Source organism: Macaca mulatta, chromosome 11 (assembly GCF_049350105.2).
Source record: "Macaca mulatta isolate MMU2019108-1 chromosome 11, T2T-MMU8v2.0, whole genome shotgun sequence".
Classification (NCBI taxonomy): Eukaryota; Metazoa; Chordata; class Mammalia; order Primates; family Cercopithecidae; genus Macaca; species Macaca mulatta.
The window spans coordinates 12672920-12689306 of record NC_133416.1 but is presented as its reverse complement, the minus strand read 5'-3'; the positions used below and the strand labels follow the sequence as shown (position 1 = coordinate 12689306).

The following is a 16387-nucleotide window of genomic DNA, read 5'->3' as shown; positions in this document are numbered from 1 at the left end:
AATCCTGTCAGACCAGGGCCCACGCTCATGACCTCATCTAACCCTAATCACCTCCCAAAGGTCCTATCCCCTAATACCATCACACTGGCAGTTGGGGCTCCAGAACAAGAATCTGGGGGAGACATAAACATTCAGTTTATAGCAATGTCTTTTCAATCCTGTTGAAAAAACAACCAACTGAGTAGGCGAAGAAGTACCTTATATGTAAACAAGTCAGGACTTTTCATAATTCTGCTAACACATTAAGGTCAATTTAAAATGTCTGATAACAAGAGTCAGAAGCAGAGATAAATGGAAGTTACTTACTCTGCATTTTAGGCCCACATTGAGCTGTCTTTCAATGACATTGTGGCACAAAGAACATTACTTTCTATTCCTGGTTTTGCCACCAAAAAAGCTGGAACATTTCCCTGTATTTCCATTTATCTCTAAAATCACTGGGCTGACCTAGCAGACCTCCAAGGTCCCTTCCATTCACAAATTCCACAAATAACTTCCTACCAACAGAGGCTACACAAATAAACTACACTGACGAGGGGGAAAGCTAACACTAGCAAACAATGAGATGCACACAAGACAAGACGTATAGAGAACTGGATCAACCACAAACTGGTGGACGATGAGTCGGCGGTGGATAAAAACACATTCCCTAACGATGGACAGAGGGGCAGTGGCGCCGAGGTAGTATTGTTGAAGATTTCCTGTTTTAAATCTTCAAGATAAATGGCCCAATTGTTTATATTCATTCTGATTAAATGTGAATGTGAAAACTTCCTCCAGGGGGCACAGACATCTAAAAAGTTCCCAATGTATCCAATTTGTCATTTGATATTTTTACTGACAAGAGAAATGAGGGACTGAATATACAAACAGACCATGCCTGATCATATGTATAAAGACAGAACTCAGACCACAACCTGCAGCTGCCCACCCAGGAAACCAATCCCCTATCTACAGTCAACAGCCAGGAGGCCAGCCAGGCTAGCACATCAGACAGGAAGCCAGACTGCTCTCTCTCCACAACCCAGAAACTAAACCACAACTCTGTCCCACGTGGCCAGGACTTGACTCAAAACTAACAGCCACCCTAATTTTGGCCCCTGTTTCCCAGGTAGGATCATTCAGAGAAAGCCAAATACACCCCTAACCAATGACATAGGACACCCCGCTTCTGCACAGCCACGTCCAGCCCCCACAACAGCCGCCACTGGGAGCCGTTCTTTTCCATCTTGAAGCTTCCCCGCTCCTCATCTGCCACTCACTTGCATGTCAGTCTCTGCCACACGCAAGTGACGGTGCCGACTCCCTTGCCACAGCAGCTCTGAGAAAGTCGCCTCTGCCTGTCTCATGTGGGCGGCCTTCCTTTATTTCCCCCAAAGAGTAAGTCTTAAATGAGGGGCTTCTCTCTATATGGCCAAGCTATACAATTCAGAAGCCCAGCATGGCAATTCCAAGTCTGGAAAGACCATACAGCCCTCAGGTCCTCTTTCCACAAAACACAGCTTCCTTGAGTCCTTCAGTCACTCCGACCAAACAGGGAAGGAACCACGTGTTATGGAAAGATCAAGGGCCTTGAAGTCAAACTTCTGAGTTCATCAAGTACTTCATCTTTCCACTTAAGAGATTACATGGCCTTGGCCACGCGTGGTGACTCACACCTTTAATCCCAGCACTTTGGGAGGTCGAGTCGGGCGGATCACCCGAGGTTGGGAGTTCAAGCCCATCCTAACCAACATGGAAAAACCCCATCCCTACTAAAAATACAAAATCAGCCTGGCGTGGTGGCGCATGCCTGTCATCCCAGCTACTCGGGAGGCTGAGGCAGGAGAATCACTTGAACCTGGGAAGCAGAGGTTGTGGTGAGCTGAGATTGCACCATTGCACTCCAGCCTGGGCAAGAAGAGCAAAACTCTCTCAAAAAAAAAAAAAAAATGACGTGACCTTGAATAATCTTCTTAACTTCTCTAAGCCTCTATCTTCATCTTCAATAAAATAATTTTACCTCCAAGATTGCATTAAATGGAATCCCACGTGTAAAACAGCTGATAAATATTAGGGGCCTAACAGCTGTGCGCTCCTACCGCTGCCCCACTTTACCCCAAGGGAGAAGCGCAAGACGTCCAGAAAAAGCCTGTTGATCCCTACACCTCAGAATCCTGTGTTCACACAAGGCACAGTGGCATCCAGACTTACCGGGGTCGCCCAAATACAAGACATGTTTTGATTTTTCAACTTAGATACACATGGCTTCTAACGTTCACCATATATGATCCATAATTTAGAAGAGATTTTCCTACACTACCCCGCGGTTCTATTTTAGCAGACTTAGATGTGCCATAATAGCTCACTCTCTTAAGCCCTCTTCAGTATCAAAAACAAAACTTTAATCTGTAACACAGTTATCAGCAGTGAAAGTGGAAAAGGTACCTATGAGTCAAAATGACCCTCTGGCCCGCCCCGCCCCACCGTACAAAAAGCCGTTCAGGAGGATTGGGGCTGCTTATGAGAATGCTGTCTGTATTCCCAGGGACAGACAAACGCCTACCCTGGTTAGAAGCTGTGCTGCTCAGCCTCCAGGGTAGAAAGCTCCCCACACCCTCTACCCAAGGAGAAGAGAAGCAAATGGGGTGGCCAGGCTCCAGAATGTGGACTGTTTTGTGTGGTTTCTGCAGTCCAGGTCACCGCCCTGGGTGAAGCTCTTCCTTCCTTCTTTTCCACCCAAGTGGCCAAGGTCCTATGGCTGCTGTAGGGCCTCTTCCCTAGGATGAGTCAGCCCAGCCATTCCCCTTCCCCTTCATTTTTTTTTTTCTTTTTTTTTGAGACAGAGTCTCCCTCTGTCATCCAAGCTGGAGTAGTACAGTGGCGCAATCTTAGCTCACTGCCACCCCTGCCTCCTGGGTTCAAGCAATTCTCCTGCCTTGGCCTCCCAAGTACCTGGGATTACAGGCGCCCGCCACCACACCCAGCTAATTTTTATATTTTTAGTAGAGACAGAGTTTCAACTGGTTGGCCAGGCTGCTCTCGAACTCCCGACCTCAGGTGATCCACCTGCCTCGGCCTCCCAAAGTGCTGGGATTACAGGCATGAGCCACTGCGTCTGGCCGAGTCAGTCCAACCATCCTAACTTTTTGTTCTGGCAAAATTACTCTCTTCCACGTCTACCTTCCAAGTAGCTACATCAGAGATCTGGCCTTGGGGCAGGCTTGAAGAATCCCCGTTTTTGGTCCTCAAGAGGTCCTACCAGGGTCTGGGACAATTCCAAGGCTTGTGTTCTTAAAGAGGAAAGAAACCTCACATACACAGCTCTCACAAAGCTCAGGCGAGCACGTATCGGAGGCAAGGCTTGGGAGGCGGCCCTAAGGTTTGGGTGTGCATCTATGACAACAGCTAAGAGATCTGAAGCCAGCAGTCTGGGTTCAAACCTCAATTCCAACAGCACTGGCTGTGTGATGTTAGACAACGTCCCCAGCCTCTCTGTGGTTCCGTTTCCTCACTGTAAAAGGGCCACAATAATAGAGCTGCTCTAAAAATTAAGTGAATTCGTGCATATAAGGTATTCAGAACAATGCTTGGCACATGGAGGAGTTCAACAGACACGTATTGAACAGAGTAACTTAGAAATTAGTAAATATACTCATGCAGGCCAGGGGCGGTGGCTCACATCTGTAATTCCAAAACTTTGGGAGGCTGAGGCCAGAGGGTCACTTGAGCTCAGGAATTTGAGACTAGCATGGGCAACACAGCAATATTCCATCTCTAAAAATGTGTTTGTGTAACATATATGTATATATACACTCATATATTCACAGTGTATTTATAATATACAAAATAGTTGGAATACAGACTTAACTATTCACAATGGTTACTTCTAGAGAAGGGGGAATGCAAATTTCAGGTTTTTACTCCACACATATATTCTTGTATCATCTGAAATATTTAAGCCAATTGTATGTATAAATTTGCCCCGAAACACATAGCAGAACATTGTAGTTTTGACTCAAAAATCTTCGAATCATGATGGAATTGTTCTGTGAAAGTAAAGTTAGAGAGATGAAAAGTCTCCCTCCAGCCTAAATGCTCTTTCATATGACCTATATTACACACACCAATGCAGACGCCCCAATCCTTTCCACACTGTCATAAGAATTTTTCAGAGAACTGCATTCCCCTTTACAAACTAGATGATAGTTAGAGTTACTAGGCAAGAACGTGGATCCAGTTCTGCTTTTTCAAAGCCCAATGTTCCTCACATAATAGCAATGCATTCTTCAACCGGTCAACTGCCCCCAACACCTGAGCTCTCTGTTGTACACAACTCAACCAGGCCTGGGAGAAAGCAGGTGCAAATTTCACTTACTCAGTAACAACACATCCCGCCTGATTCTTCTGCTGGACTAGTTCTCAAGTCATCTTTTCCTAAGCTTTCATTCGGCTCTACCACACGTACCCAGGCTGGGTCAAATACTTTACCATGCTTTTTTTTTTTTTGAGACGGAGTTTCACTCTGTCTCCCAGGCTGGAGTGCAGTGACGCCATCTCAGCTCACTGCAACCTCTGCCTCCCAGGTTCAAACAATTCTCCTGCTTCAGCCTCCCAAGTAGCTGGGACTACAGGCGTGCCACCACACCCAGCTAATTTTTGTATTTTTAGTAAAGATGGGGTTTCACCATATTGGCCAGGCTGGTCTCAAACTCCTGACCTCGTGATCCACGCGCCTCGGCCTCCCAAAGTGCTGGGATTACAGGCCTGAGTCACTGCACCTGGCCTACTTTACCAGTTTTATTCCTGAATTAAACCTGTTATTACTATCAATAATGTCAATCAGTGCCATTTCATTCACCGTATGACACACACACAAAGCACTTCATACTCGCTCCACCTATCTGCTTTTCTGCAATGGCCACAGTCTTCCCCATCTTATATGACAGGCACAGACAAAGACAATGACTTCTCCAAGGTTCTGTAATTCACAATCAGTGGCAGAACCAACATGCCCAACCAGGTCTGGTCAAGGCCTGTGTTTCAGCCACACCACCTGGTTGCTGCCCCGAAGGTTCAGTGGGCAAGTAACAGATCACTCCGATGGCAGAGGCTTCAGAAATGCCTTCCACCATGGTACAAGGGACGGTTCGCTCTCAGGAGGGGAGGCAGGGGTGGGAATCAGCACACAGTTCTGCTAGGTTTCTCATGCAGGGCACAGACTATATATTTTGTGCCTTGCTTTGCAGGTGAAATGTCTCCTGCCCCCTGTACAACAGCTTTCTTTGTCCTCTCCACATAAAAGTACAACTGCGTTCCTCAGGGGCAGGCAGTGATCACTGCCCTGTGCCACACCTGACTGATGTCCAAACAGGCGGACACACAGGCTCTTCTCTTATGGCCCAGGCTGCCCCCATCTGCTAAGCATCGAAAACTACACACAGGATTCGCAGAACATGAATGACATGGAGGTGACTGCTTTATCTCTGTTGAAAACTTACTGCACTATACTAAAAAAGAGAATTCAGGAAAAGCTGAGCATTTGAGGCTGGCTGGCTGTAATCTTCAGCTGCTGAGAAAGCCTCAGCTGCTCGGTTCCACTTTGGAAATCCAACTCCTCCCTCAAAGTCCAACTCAAGTACATCTCCTCTGCGATACCCGCCCCCTTCCTCCCTTTCACAAGCATGTGTTCTCTCTGCAGTCCCAGAGCATTCTATCGTCACCTCTGGAGCCACACTGTCCCAGCCTACAGCCAGCTCAGTGCACAGCTGCCTCTCCCTGTGTGTACCTGCAGGCCCCACCTGGGCTGGAAGGCTGCCTCCTTCTCCTCCACACAGAGGCGGCACTCAGGAACTACTGAAGGAGGGAGGGAGTGGATGAGGAAGATCACCCAAGGGCCACAGGGAGTGGCCTGCAGCTCCCAGCAGGAACAGCCCCTGCCCTGCCAATCCGGAGGTGCTGGCTCTGTTCTCAGCAGGGCCGCTAAAAGCTCCGTTATAACAGCTCTAGGCCACAACGGTCAACTTGGTGTCAGGCCCTAGAGACACCAAAACTCCTAACAAATAAAGAGGTCGCGTATGCAGCTTGCTGGTTAAAAGCACAGGCTTTGGAGTCAGAGCTTCAATTCCACTTATTATGTGACCTTGAGCAAGTTACTCAATGCATCAATCTCATTTTGTCACTGGCAAAATGAGGACATTATCTGCCACACAGTGTTGCTGAAAAAGTTAAGAGAGGTGACAGACGCAAAGTGCTTGGCACTTACTTACTCTTACTGGTTTATTACAAAGAAGAGAACACAGGAACAGCCAAATGTAAGAGACGCACGGGCACACCATGGGGCAGAGAGGTCGGGGCTCCCATGCCGTCCCTGGAAGTGCCGCCGTCCCTGGAAGTGCCACGTCCCCAGCACCAAATGAGTTCACCAAACCAGAAGCTCTCCAAACCCAATATTTAGAGGGTTTTATGGAGTTTTCATAACATAGACATGATTAAGTCATTGGCTACTCGTGACTAGCTCAATCTCCAGCCTGTCTCGTCTCCCCTCCCAGAGGTAGGGGTGGGGCTGATATGTCCAACTCTTTACTCATGACTCATCTTTCTGGCAACCAGCCCTAATCCTGAACCTGTCCAGGGGCCCGAAGCCACCTGTCATCTCATCATACAAAAGACACTCCTAACACCCCAGAGATTCCAAAAGTCTTAGAAGCTCTTGTGTCAGGTATTGAAACCTAAGACCAAATATTATAACCAATGATGTTCCTATCACTCAGGAAATTACAAGCGTTTTAGAAGCTCTGGGCCAAAAACCGGGAAGAATACTAAATACATACACTATTGTACTATGTAGCCCACATCACAATAATTTTTTTTTTGAGAGAGTCTACCTCTGTTGCCCAGGTTGGAGTACAGTGGTGCAATCTCAGCTCACAGCAACCTCCACCTCCCAGGTTCAAGCAATTCTTGTGCCTCACCCTCCTGAGTAGCTGGGACTACAGGTGTGCGACACTACAACTGACTAATTTTTGTATTTTTTAGTAGAGACGGGGTTTCACTGTGTTGGCCAGGCTGGCCTTCAACACCTGGCCTCAAGTGATCTTCCTGCCTCGGCCTCCCAAAAATCTGGGATAAGTCACAAGCCACCATGCCTGGCCTCACTACCACAATAATTATACTGAGAGGATGGGGGAGAAAAACGTGGGCGCCGGGCGCGGTGGCTCAAGCCTGTAATCCCAGCACTTTGGGAGGCCGAGACGGGCAGATCACGAGGTCAGGAGATCGAGACCATCCTGGCTAACACGGTGAAACCCCGTCTCTACTAAAAAATACAAAAAACTAGCCAGGCGACGTGGCGGGCTCCTGTAGTCCCAGCTACTTGGGAGGCTGAGGCAGGAGAATGGCGTAAACCCGGGAGGCGGAGCTTGCAGTGAGCTGAGATCCGGCCACTGCACTCCAGCCTGGGAGACAGAGCGAGACTCCGCCTCAAAAAAAAAAAAAAAAAAAAAAAAAAAAAAAAAAAAAAAACCTGGGCAACAGGAGCAGGGGGGAGGGTAAGCAACCTGAATGCTTGTCTTCCACAGTAGGACATCTCCCTGTCTTTCACACAATCTAGAAGCACCAGCTAAAACATAAACATAGTAACCTCCAAGGAGCAGGGATCAGGGTGAAGAAGGGTAAGGTAGGGGATTGCTGGGTTTTGTTCTAAGCCTTGTTAGTTTCTGATTCTTAGAGCTGTATGCCTGTACACCTTTGCTAAAAATGAGTATTTACCTGTAATCCCAGCACTTTGGGAAGCCAAGGTGGGCGGATCACGAAGTCAGGAGATGGAGACCATCCTGGCTAACACGGTGAAACCTCGTCTCTACTAAAAATACCAAATATTAGCCGGACGTGGTGGCGGGCGCCTGTAGTCCCAGCTACTCAGGAGGCTGAGGCAGGTGAATGGTGTGAACCTGGGAGGCAGAGCTTGCAATGAGCTGAGATCACGCCACTGCACTCCAGCCTGGGTGACAGAGCGAGACTCCGTCTCAAAAAAAAAAAAAAAAAAAAAAAAGAGAGAGAATTTAATGTTTAAACAAAATCTGATACTTGACCAACAACAATAGTATATTAAGTGATATGGTTTTTTGTTTTTGTTTGAGAGAGGGCCTTGCTCTGTTGCCCAGGCTGGAGTGCCGTGGTGCAATTCTAACTTACTACAGCCTCAAATTATTGGGATCAGGTGATCAACTTCCTGAGCAGCTAGAACCACAAGTGTGCACCACCACGCCCAGCACTTTTTTTTTTTTTGGTAGAGGTGGAAGTCTCGCTATGTTGCTGGTCTTAAACTCCTGACCTCAGTGGATCCTACTGCCTCAGCCTCCCTAAGTGCTGGGATTACAGATGTGAGCCACCACACCAGGCCCAAGTGGTGTATCTAAAATTTTTTGGAATCCAACCACTTTGAAAATGTATGGAGAGCTATAAATAGTCTCCCCATAAACACACATGGATGCATATACACAAAATTGTTGCACAGGATTTTGGGGACTTCATAAATTTCTGAAAGCCAGGTTAAAAACCTTAGGATTATAGATTCTGGTTTCTCTTTTTTTTTTTTTTTCCTTTTCTTTGTTATTTTTCTTTTTTTTGAGACAGAGTCTCACTCTGTCGTCCAAGCTGGAGTGCAGAGGCCTGATCTCAACTCACTGCAAGCTTCGCCTCCCATGCATTCTCCTCCCTCAGCCTCCCGAGTAGCTGGGACTACAGGCGCCCGCCACCTCGCCCGGCTAATTTTTTGTATTTTTAGTAGAGGCAGGGTTTCACCATAGCCAGGATAGTCTCAATCTCCTGACCTCGTGATCTGCCCTCCTTGGCCTACCAAAGTCTGGGATTACAGGCGTGAGCCACCGCGCCTGGCCCTAGATTCTGGTTTATTAAAGGAAATGTATTTCAAGTCAGAGCTTGTCATTTATTGCATAGGAAAATAAAAACTTAGTTAAAAAAATCAAAAACACCCACATGATAAAATGAGGTCCTGCTTGGTTTTAAACTACTTGGTGACCATCAGTTGTTTTCTTGACCACGGGATGCACCTAATTCCTAACTATGAATAAAGGTGCAAACATTGTTTATTGGGCTTTTGGCTTCAGCCTTGAAACAATCAGATTCTCTCAAACTCAAGAATGTGAATCGCTGTTGGGTTGATGCAGCTGTTTGCATTCTAGAAATGGACCTGGAATCATGTACTTTTCGCCCATGAAGAGTCCTTTGTGTAAAACGTGAAAAGGCAAGGTCCCAAATTCCCCATATGGGTGTTTCTTCCAGTAGAGGAATTACTCTAATGACTTCTTAGCAAAACTTACATAATCAGAGCAGGCCATCAAAATACTCCAAAACACAAAGTTTAGCTCCGTTTCTGATGGACCTCTCTCCACTGCTATGAATCTCACCAACAGCCTCACATCAAGTCAGAGGAATGGTTTTTTCATTTAAGAAGGATCTTCCTGGCTGGGTGCGGTGGCTCACGCCTGTAATCCCAGCACTTTGGGAGGCCAAGGTGGGCGGATCATGAGGTAAGGAGTTTGTGACCAGCTTGGCCAACAAAGTGAAACCCCGTCTCTACTAAAAATACAAAAATTAGCCGAGCTTGGTGGCTCGCGCCTGTAGTCCCAGCTACTCAGGAGACTGAGGCAGGAGAACTGCTTGAACCCGGGAGGTGGAAGTTGTGGTGAGCCAAGATCGTGCCACTGCACTCCAGCCCGGGCAAGAGAATGAGACTCCGTCTCAGAAAAAAAAAAGAGGGATCTTCACGTTCCTGCTAATTTGCAAAAAAAAAAAAAAATTGGTATCTCTTAACCAGAGGCAATGGAAAGCACCTCCCAGGCTGCTGTAGTAAGTGGATCGGTAACTGTGGTGGGAGATTCCGACCCCCTAGACCTGTGACTATGTCACACAGCAAAAGAGCTTTGCCACAGGCCTTAGGAGGAGTATCCTGGGCTATCCAGGGAGGTCCAATCTAATCCCATGAGCCTCTAAGAGCATAGAACTGGCCAGGCACGGTGGCTCACGCCTGTAATCTCCACACTTTGGGAGACTAAGGCGGGTGGATCACGAGATCAAGAGATGGAGACCATCCTGGCTAAAATGGTGAAACCCCATCTCTACTAAAAATATAAAAATTAGTCGGGCGTCATGGCGGGCACCTGTAGTCCCAGCTGCTCAGGAGACTGAAGCAGGAGAATCACTTAAACCCGGGAGGTAGAGGTTGCAGTGAGCTGAGATCATGCCACCGCACTTCAGCCTGGGCAACAGTGCAAGACTCCATCTCAAAAAAATTTTTTTAAATAGGGCATAGAACTTTCTCCGAGTGGAAGAAGAGAAATGCACACACGGGAACTGGAGAGCCTGACCAGGTCCCTGGCCTAGCTAGTCCTGAGCTGATGGGACCACATGCAAAGACCAGATAGAGGCCTCAGGAGCTGAGGGCAGCTCCCAACAGATGGCCAGCAAGGGAACAGACACCTCAGTCCTGCAACCACAAGGAACTATATTTGGCCAAAAGCACTTGGAAACAGTTCTATAGTGAGGAATGCAGCCCAGCCCACGTGGTGATTTTTGCCCAGTGACACCCACGTCAGACTTCTGCCCCACAGAACTGTGAGATGATACAATTTCGATTGTTTTAAGCCACTAAATTTGTGGAAATGTGGTAAAGCAGCAACAGAAATGAATACAGTGTTTTACGTGGAAACCCCTAGAAGAGTGTCTGGCAAGGTGTTGACACCTGACAAGCGTTTCCTGATTTCCTTACATCGCAAGGCAAGGCTGGCCACACTCCATCCAAAACAATAGATGATAGACTTGTTCTGACAAAACAGATTCAGTGAATTATAAATGGCCCAGAACACCTACAGATTTTAGGTTTCAGGTCAGTGATTGCCTTTCCTTTCACTTAGAAACCTCCCAATGCTCATCTTACTGATAAACTCTAAGTACCATGCAGGAGACTAAACACCAGACAAACCCAGCCCCAGATGCCCCGAGGGAGCCCATCCCAGCACTCACTCCGCTGCACTGAAATGATGTCCAGGTCAGTTGATCCCACTAGAACAAGAACTCCAGCTCTCCATGTGTGAGTCACCAGGGCTGCCTCTGCATCTCTGCTTCTAGGATGGTGCTTCTGCACTTCACAGGAAATGTGTATCAATGTTTGTCAACACTATGTATGACAGTGTCACTTAATATCTGCACAGAAAACATCAATTCTCTGAGGACCAGGGCCGGGTTTATTAGCCTTTGTACTCCCACTGCCACTGTCTGGGACATCAGAGGCACTCGGTAGAAGTAGGTGAAGAGAAAGAAAAGGCAGAGGAGAGAGGAAAGCAGGACCAACACTGCAGACACAGATTCTGAGGTGGCTGGAGGACAGACAGTGCAGAGAAACTTCCTGGATGCTGGAATGGGGTTCACTGTGATACCTGCTGCTGGATTTCAAATGTCAAAGGTGATGCTTTGCTGACCTTGACCTCTGACTGCCCTTCAGCTTTCCCAACCTCAAGACAGGGCACTTAGAAACTGCAATGTCAAGAAATTATGCTTCATTAAAGCATGGGAATGTTATTTACATGGACGTTCATTACTTCATTTTTTACGTGGGAATGTAAATAATTGAAGAGATTGTTAAAGACTAAATCATGCACATTCAATAACTTTGTAAAATATTAATGATACCTGAAACACAAATTTTGATGTTCCCCAAAAATGCTAAAATATAAAACAATACTGGCCAATTAAAGATAGAAAACAATCCTAATGAAGCTCCCCAACAGACACATTAAAACTTCTCTGTACATTAAACACTTGGGATTTCAAAGGAAAACCCAGATTCATTCCATTCTTAAATACAGTGTTTTTGTTTTGTTTTGTTTTAATCTTAGGTAATACAGTATTTCATTTAAAATTTACAAAATTCCATTACATTCATGATTTCATTTGATCCTCAAAACAATCTCCTGAGTTAGGCAGAATAGATATTATTAACAACTAACTCCATTTTATAGGTAAGGGAACTGAAGTTCAGAAAGTATTTGGACTTAACAAAAGCTTTAATAGGGCCACATATCGAAACCAAATCCTCTGCTCAAAAGAACTAGAGTAAGTTTTTTGTATTTTTAGTGGAGATGGGGTCTCACCGTGTTAGCCAGGATGGTCTCCATCTTCTAACCTCGTGATCTGCCTGCCTTGCCCTCCCAAAGTGTTGGGATTACAGGTGTGAGCCACCACACTCGGCCACAAGTGGTAATTTTAAACTATGCTTCAAACCATTACACAAAGCCAAGTACATCTACTCAAGGCACTCTCAAATTTCCATTTATTCCCATTTTACTCAACCAAATAAAATGTTAAATTAGAACATATTTCACATGACACTTAAAAGGTCAACAAACTGCTCCTGAAAAGTTCTGAGCTCAACAACTCCATTAATGAGAAAAAAACAAACCAACTGGATAGAGTGAAGATGCTGCACATAAAACACAATTGTGAAGAATATGCAAGATATTGCCAAAAAGCTGCTTAAGCTTTCATCATAGATACTTGTCCTTAACTCCGAGATAAAGTATATACTCATGTAACTAAACTCGTTTAAAAGGAAAAAAAGGGGAAGAAGAAAAAGAATTTCCATTTTAGAATCCACATTTTCAAAGGCCTCCATTACTTACACCATTGCCGGGAAGAGAATTTTTCTCTGCTATATTTGCTTGAAAGAATTAAAGGTGTAGGGCAAAGATTCTTGGAACTTATGTAGTTTACCATCCTCAAAAGTAAGAAAAATGAAGCCCAGAAGAGAAGGCCTTCCAGGAAAATTCCAGAGCCGGAGGTAGACCCAGTACATTGTTTTTGTTTTTGTTTTGAGACGAAGTCTCACTCTATGGCCCAGGCTGGAGTGCAGTGGAGCCATTTCGACTCACTGCAACCTCCGCCTCCTCGGTTCAAGCTATTTCCTGCCTCAGCCTCCTGAGTAGCTGCGATTACAGGCGCCCACCACCACGCCCAAGTAATTTTTGTACTTTTAGTAGAGACAGGGTTTCATCATGTTGGCCAGGTTGGTCTCGAGCTCCTGACCTCAAGTGATCCGCCTGCCTAGACCTCCCAAAGTCCTGGGATTACAGGCGTGAGCCACAGCGCCCGGCAGACCTGGTAAGTTTTAATCAAGTACTCCGAACTATGCAACAAACACTAGGAACTAATAGAAAAAAAAATTAATCTAAAAGCCCTCTGGAGAGTCAAAGAATTGCAGATTTAAAATAGCATGAATACTTGGATTCATGGTATTGAAAAAGGACCTCGCATTTACCCGCATGTACAAACTGCCTGCCCACCTCTATCAGAGCATTTTTCAAGCTGTGCTACAGTTAACTATGTACTACCCAAAGCCAATCTGTCCCTGCAGATCATAAGCTCTTAAAGACCAGGACTTCAGGAGAACAAGCAAAACTTCAGAGAGAAGGGAGCCACCGAAACAGAGTTCATAGCAATGGGTCCGCAGGAGCTGATGACTGGAGGTGCGCGTAGTGTTGGGGTCTGGGACAGTGGAGGGCAGAGAAGGCAAAAGTGTCTGCATGACACGCTACAGGGCTAGGAGCCACAGCTGCGGTGATTAGTTCAGTTTTCTCTTGTATGCCTGTTATTTATACACCATCTCTTGTTCAGAAAGAACTTCAGGTTGAGTATTTGGACTCCTTGAACCTTCTGCTGTTTGTCTCCGGGACTTTTAACACTCTTAAAAGGGGGAAACTCTCTAGTTTGATTTTGCTTCCTGGGACATTACAGGTTTTTCAAAAGTTTGATGAAAGCATTCACTAAGGAGTGATTCCACTTTCTTTGGTGGCTGAGAAATACAGCGTCTGAGGGGCAGCATCAGGTCTTCCCATCAAGCTGAGGTCGGAGTCTCCCCACCCATGGACCTCACCCTGGCTCTCTCCTCATAAATCTGACCTCTAGCTGTAACTGCCTTGGCCTCATTCCCTGCGTGTGGATGCTCCTGCTTGAAACGCATTTTCCGGCCCGCCAAATTTTTGGGAGAGTTTCTTCCACTCTCCAGGCGCTGAGAGCTACAAAGTTTAATCTGGCTTTCCAGATTTTTTTTTCTTCCCATTACTAACGGAAGAAATCAAGAAGCGCCAGGCAGAAGGGCCCTGCTTCCTCCAATCAGAGCTCAGCCCGGGGCCAGAGCTGGAAGCGCGGCGGTGGGACGCGGTGACAGCCCCTCGCCCCACCCCCCCCCCGGACGCGCCAGCCAGGGCAGAGGTCTGTGCGGCCGCTGCGCGACAGCTTCGGGCGCGCGCCTCTCGCTTCCTCCCGCCCGGCAAGTGAGAGGATAAATCACGGGTTGGGGGCAGTGCGCCCCGACCAACAGCGCCCACAGGGCACAGACAACCACTACACCCGCGTCCCAGGTGGGGTCGACCCAGACGAGCCACGGGGCGGCGCACAGCCCCACTAGCAGGGCGGCCAGGACCCACGCGCGCGGGTCCACGCAGCCACCTATATAGGTGACAAAACACTCAGGAAGCCGTCATGCGGGCCGGGAAAGAGCCCCCACCCAGAGTCACGGACTCCCTCGTTCGAGGGTCCGCGCAGTCCCTTCGGTGATAGCCAAGCAGTCTCGCTGCGAGGGAGGGCAGGGAGGGCGACGGAGTGTCCCACTCGCGGTGACCCGGACCCGTCCCACGAGTGGGTCCTCGCAGGACGCCCTCTGCCGCACACGGGGACCAGCCACGCCGCGGGGGTACCGGGCAGAAGTCAGCGCCCGGGTCCATGCAGTCCCCTCCGCGGCAGACGCGGGGAGCCGGGGAGCAGTGGGGATCGGCCCCCACCCGCAGGGCGACCGGGACCACCGCGCGAGCCCACGCGGTGTCGCAGGAGGCGCGAAGCCCCCGGTGGCACCAGAGGCCGAGACAAAGCCCAGGCGCACGGACCCCGGATCCCGACCCCGGACCCTAAGGAGCCCAGCTCGAAGCAGCCACGCCTGGGGCAGAGACCCCCGCCCGGTCCGGAGACCCGGTCGCCGGTCGCGCCGTCTCACCTCAGGCCGCCGCCTCGCAGCGCTCGCTCCTAGCCGCGGCGCCTGGGCCGACTGGAGGGCAGCTGAGCAGCCGACAGAGCCGCGGCAGCCTCAACAATGAAGCCCCGGGGTGGGGCCGCAGCCTCCGCTTCAGCCCGTGTTCCCCGCTCAGGATCCGGCTGGGATCACTGAGCTGCAGCTGGCGCTGGGCTGCCGCGGGGACACGCACACAGCGCAGGCCACACGGCCCCGACCGCCGCCCCGCCCCCAGTGGAGCCGGGCGCCCAGGGCCCGCCCCCCGGCCAATGGGGAGCGAGCTGCGCGGAGAGGGCGGGGCCTGGGGAACAAAGGGAAGTTGGGAGGGGGCGGCGCTGGGACTGGGCGTGCGGGGTCCCTCGGGAGGACCGGACCCTAGAGCTGGCCGGATTCTGGCCTTCTAGAAGACCCAGCTCAACGTCCACTTGGAGTCTGCTCTACGGGACGCGCTCATCTCAAGCCCAGAACTCAGGCTTTTAGGGCAGAGAGCGAGATACAGGCTTGCTTTACAAAAAGGGAAACTGAGGTCCAAGGAATAGGATTGCCTGCTGCCCAAAGTCACCTAGTCCCATTCACTCGTTCACCTTGTCATTCAGCAAACATTTGGAAGCACGTATGGTGGGCGTTAGGAGTGAAGTAGGGCCGGGCACGGTTACTCGCGCCTGTAATCTCAGCACTTTGTGGGGCCGAGGCAGGTGGATCACTTGAGGCCAGGAGTTGGAAACCAGCCTGGCCAACAAGATGAAACCCCGTCTCTACTAAAAAGACAAAAACTTAGCCGATCGTGGTGGCACGTACCTGTGGTCCCAGCTACTGGGGAGGCTGAGGGAGGAGAATCGTTTGAACCCGGGAGGTGGAAGTTGCAGTGAGCTGAGATTGTGCCACTGCGTGCACTCCAGCCTGGGCGACAGAGTGAGACTCTGTCTCCAAAAAAAAAGAAAATTAATAGATGGGAAGTAGAAGCGAACTTAGGCCTTCCCTGAAGGAGCTCGGCCAAAGAGTACCTGAAATGTCTCTGCATCTCTTTAAGGTCTGAAAAAGGAACGAGGAGCGAGCACTAATCACCTCCCTTTCCTGCCTCAGAGCTTTCATGTGTTTGCTGTTCCCCGCCTGAAATGCCAAGTACCAATGATATTTATTTGTTTATAGAAATGGGGTCTCCCTATGTTGCCCAGGCTGGTCTCAAACTCCTGGCCTCAAGCTATCCTCTTGTCTGAGCCTCCCAAAGTGTTGGGATTACAGGCATGATCCACTGTCCCCAGCCCTGATCGTTTTTAAAACCTCTTTCCTCATCTTATTTGAGCTTCCTGCATCATGTGACCCCAC

General features: G+C 48.6%; 1 protein-coding gene across 3 annotated transcripts in view; it reads right to left on the bottom strand.

The window, feature by feature from the left end:
- Positions 1-15297, bottom strand: part of LOC144332790 (SH3 domain and tetratricopeptide repeat-containing protein 1-like) — a 291300-nt gene extending 276003 nt beyond the window's left edge. Inside the window, exon 1 of one of the 3 annotated variants that reach the window (XM_077953620.1) lies at positions 15047-15297. The gene's annotated coding sequence lies outside the window, so the exon portion shown is untranslated. The remainder of the gene's footprint in view (positions 1-15046) is intronic. The other 2 variants (XM_077953619.1, XM_077953622.1) reach the window with 2 other exon arrangements.
- Positions 15298-16387: the final 1090 nt, after the last annotated feature.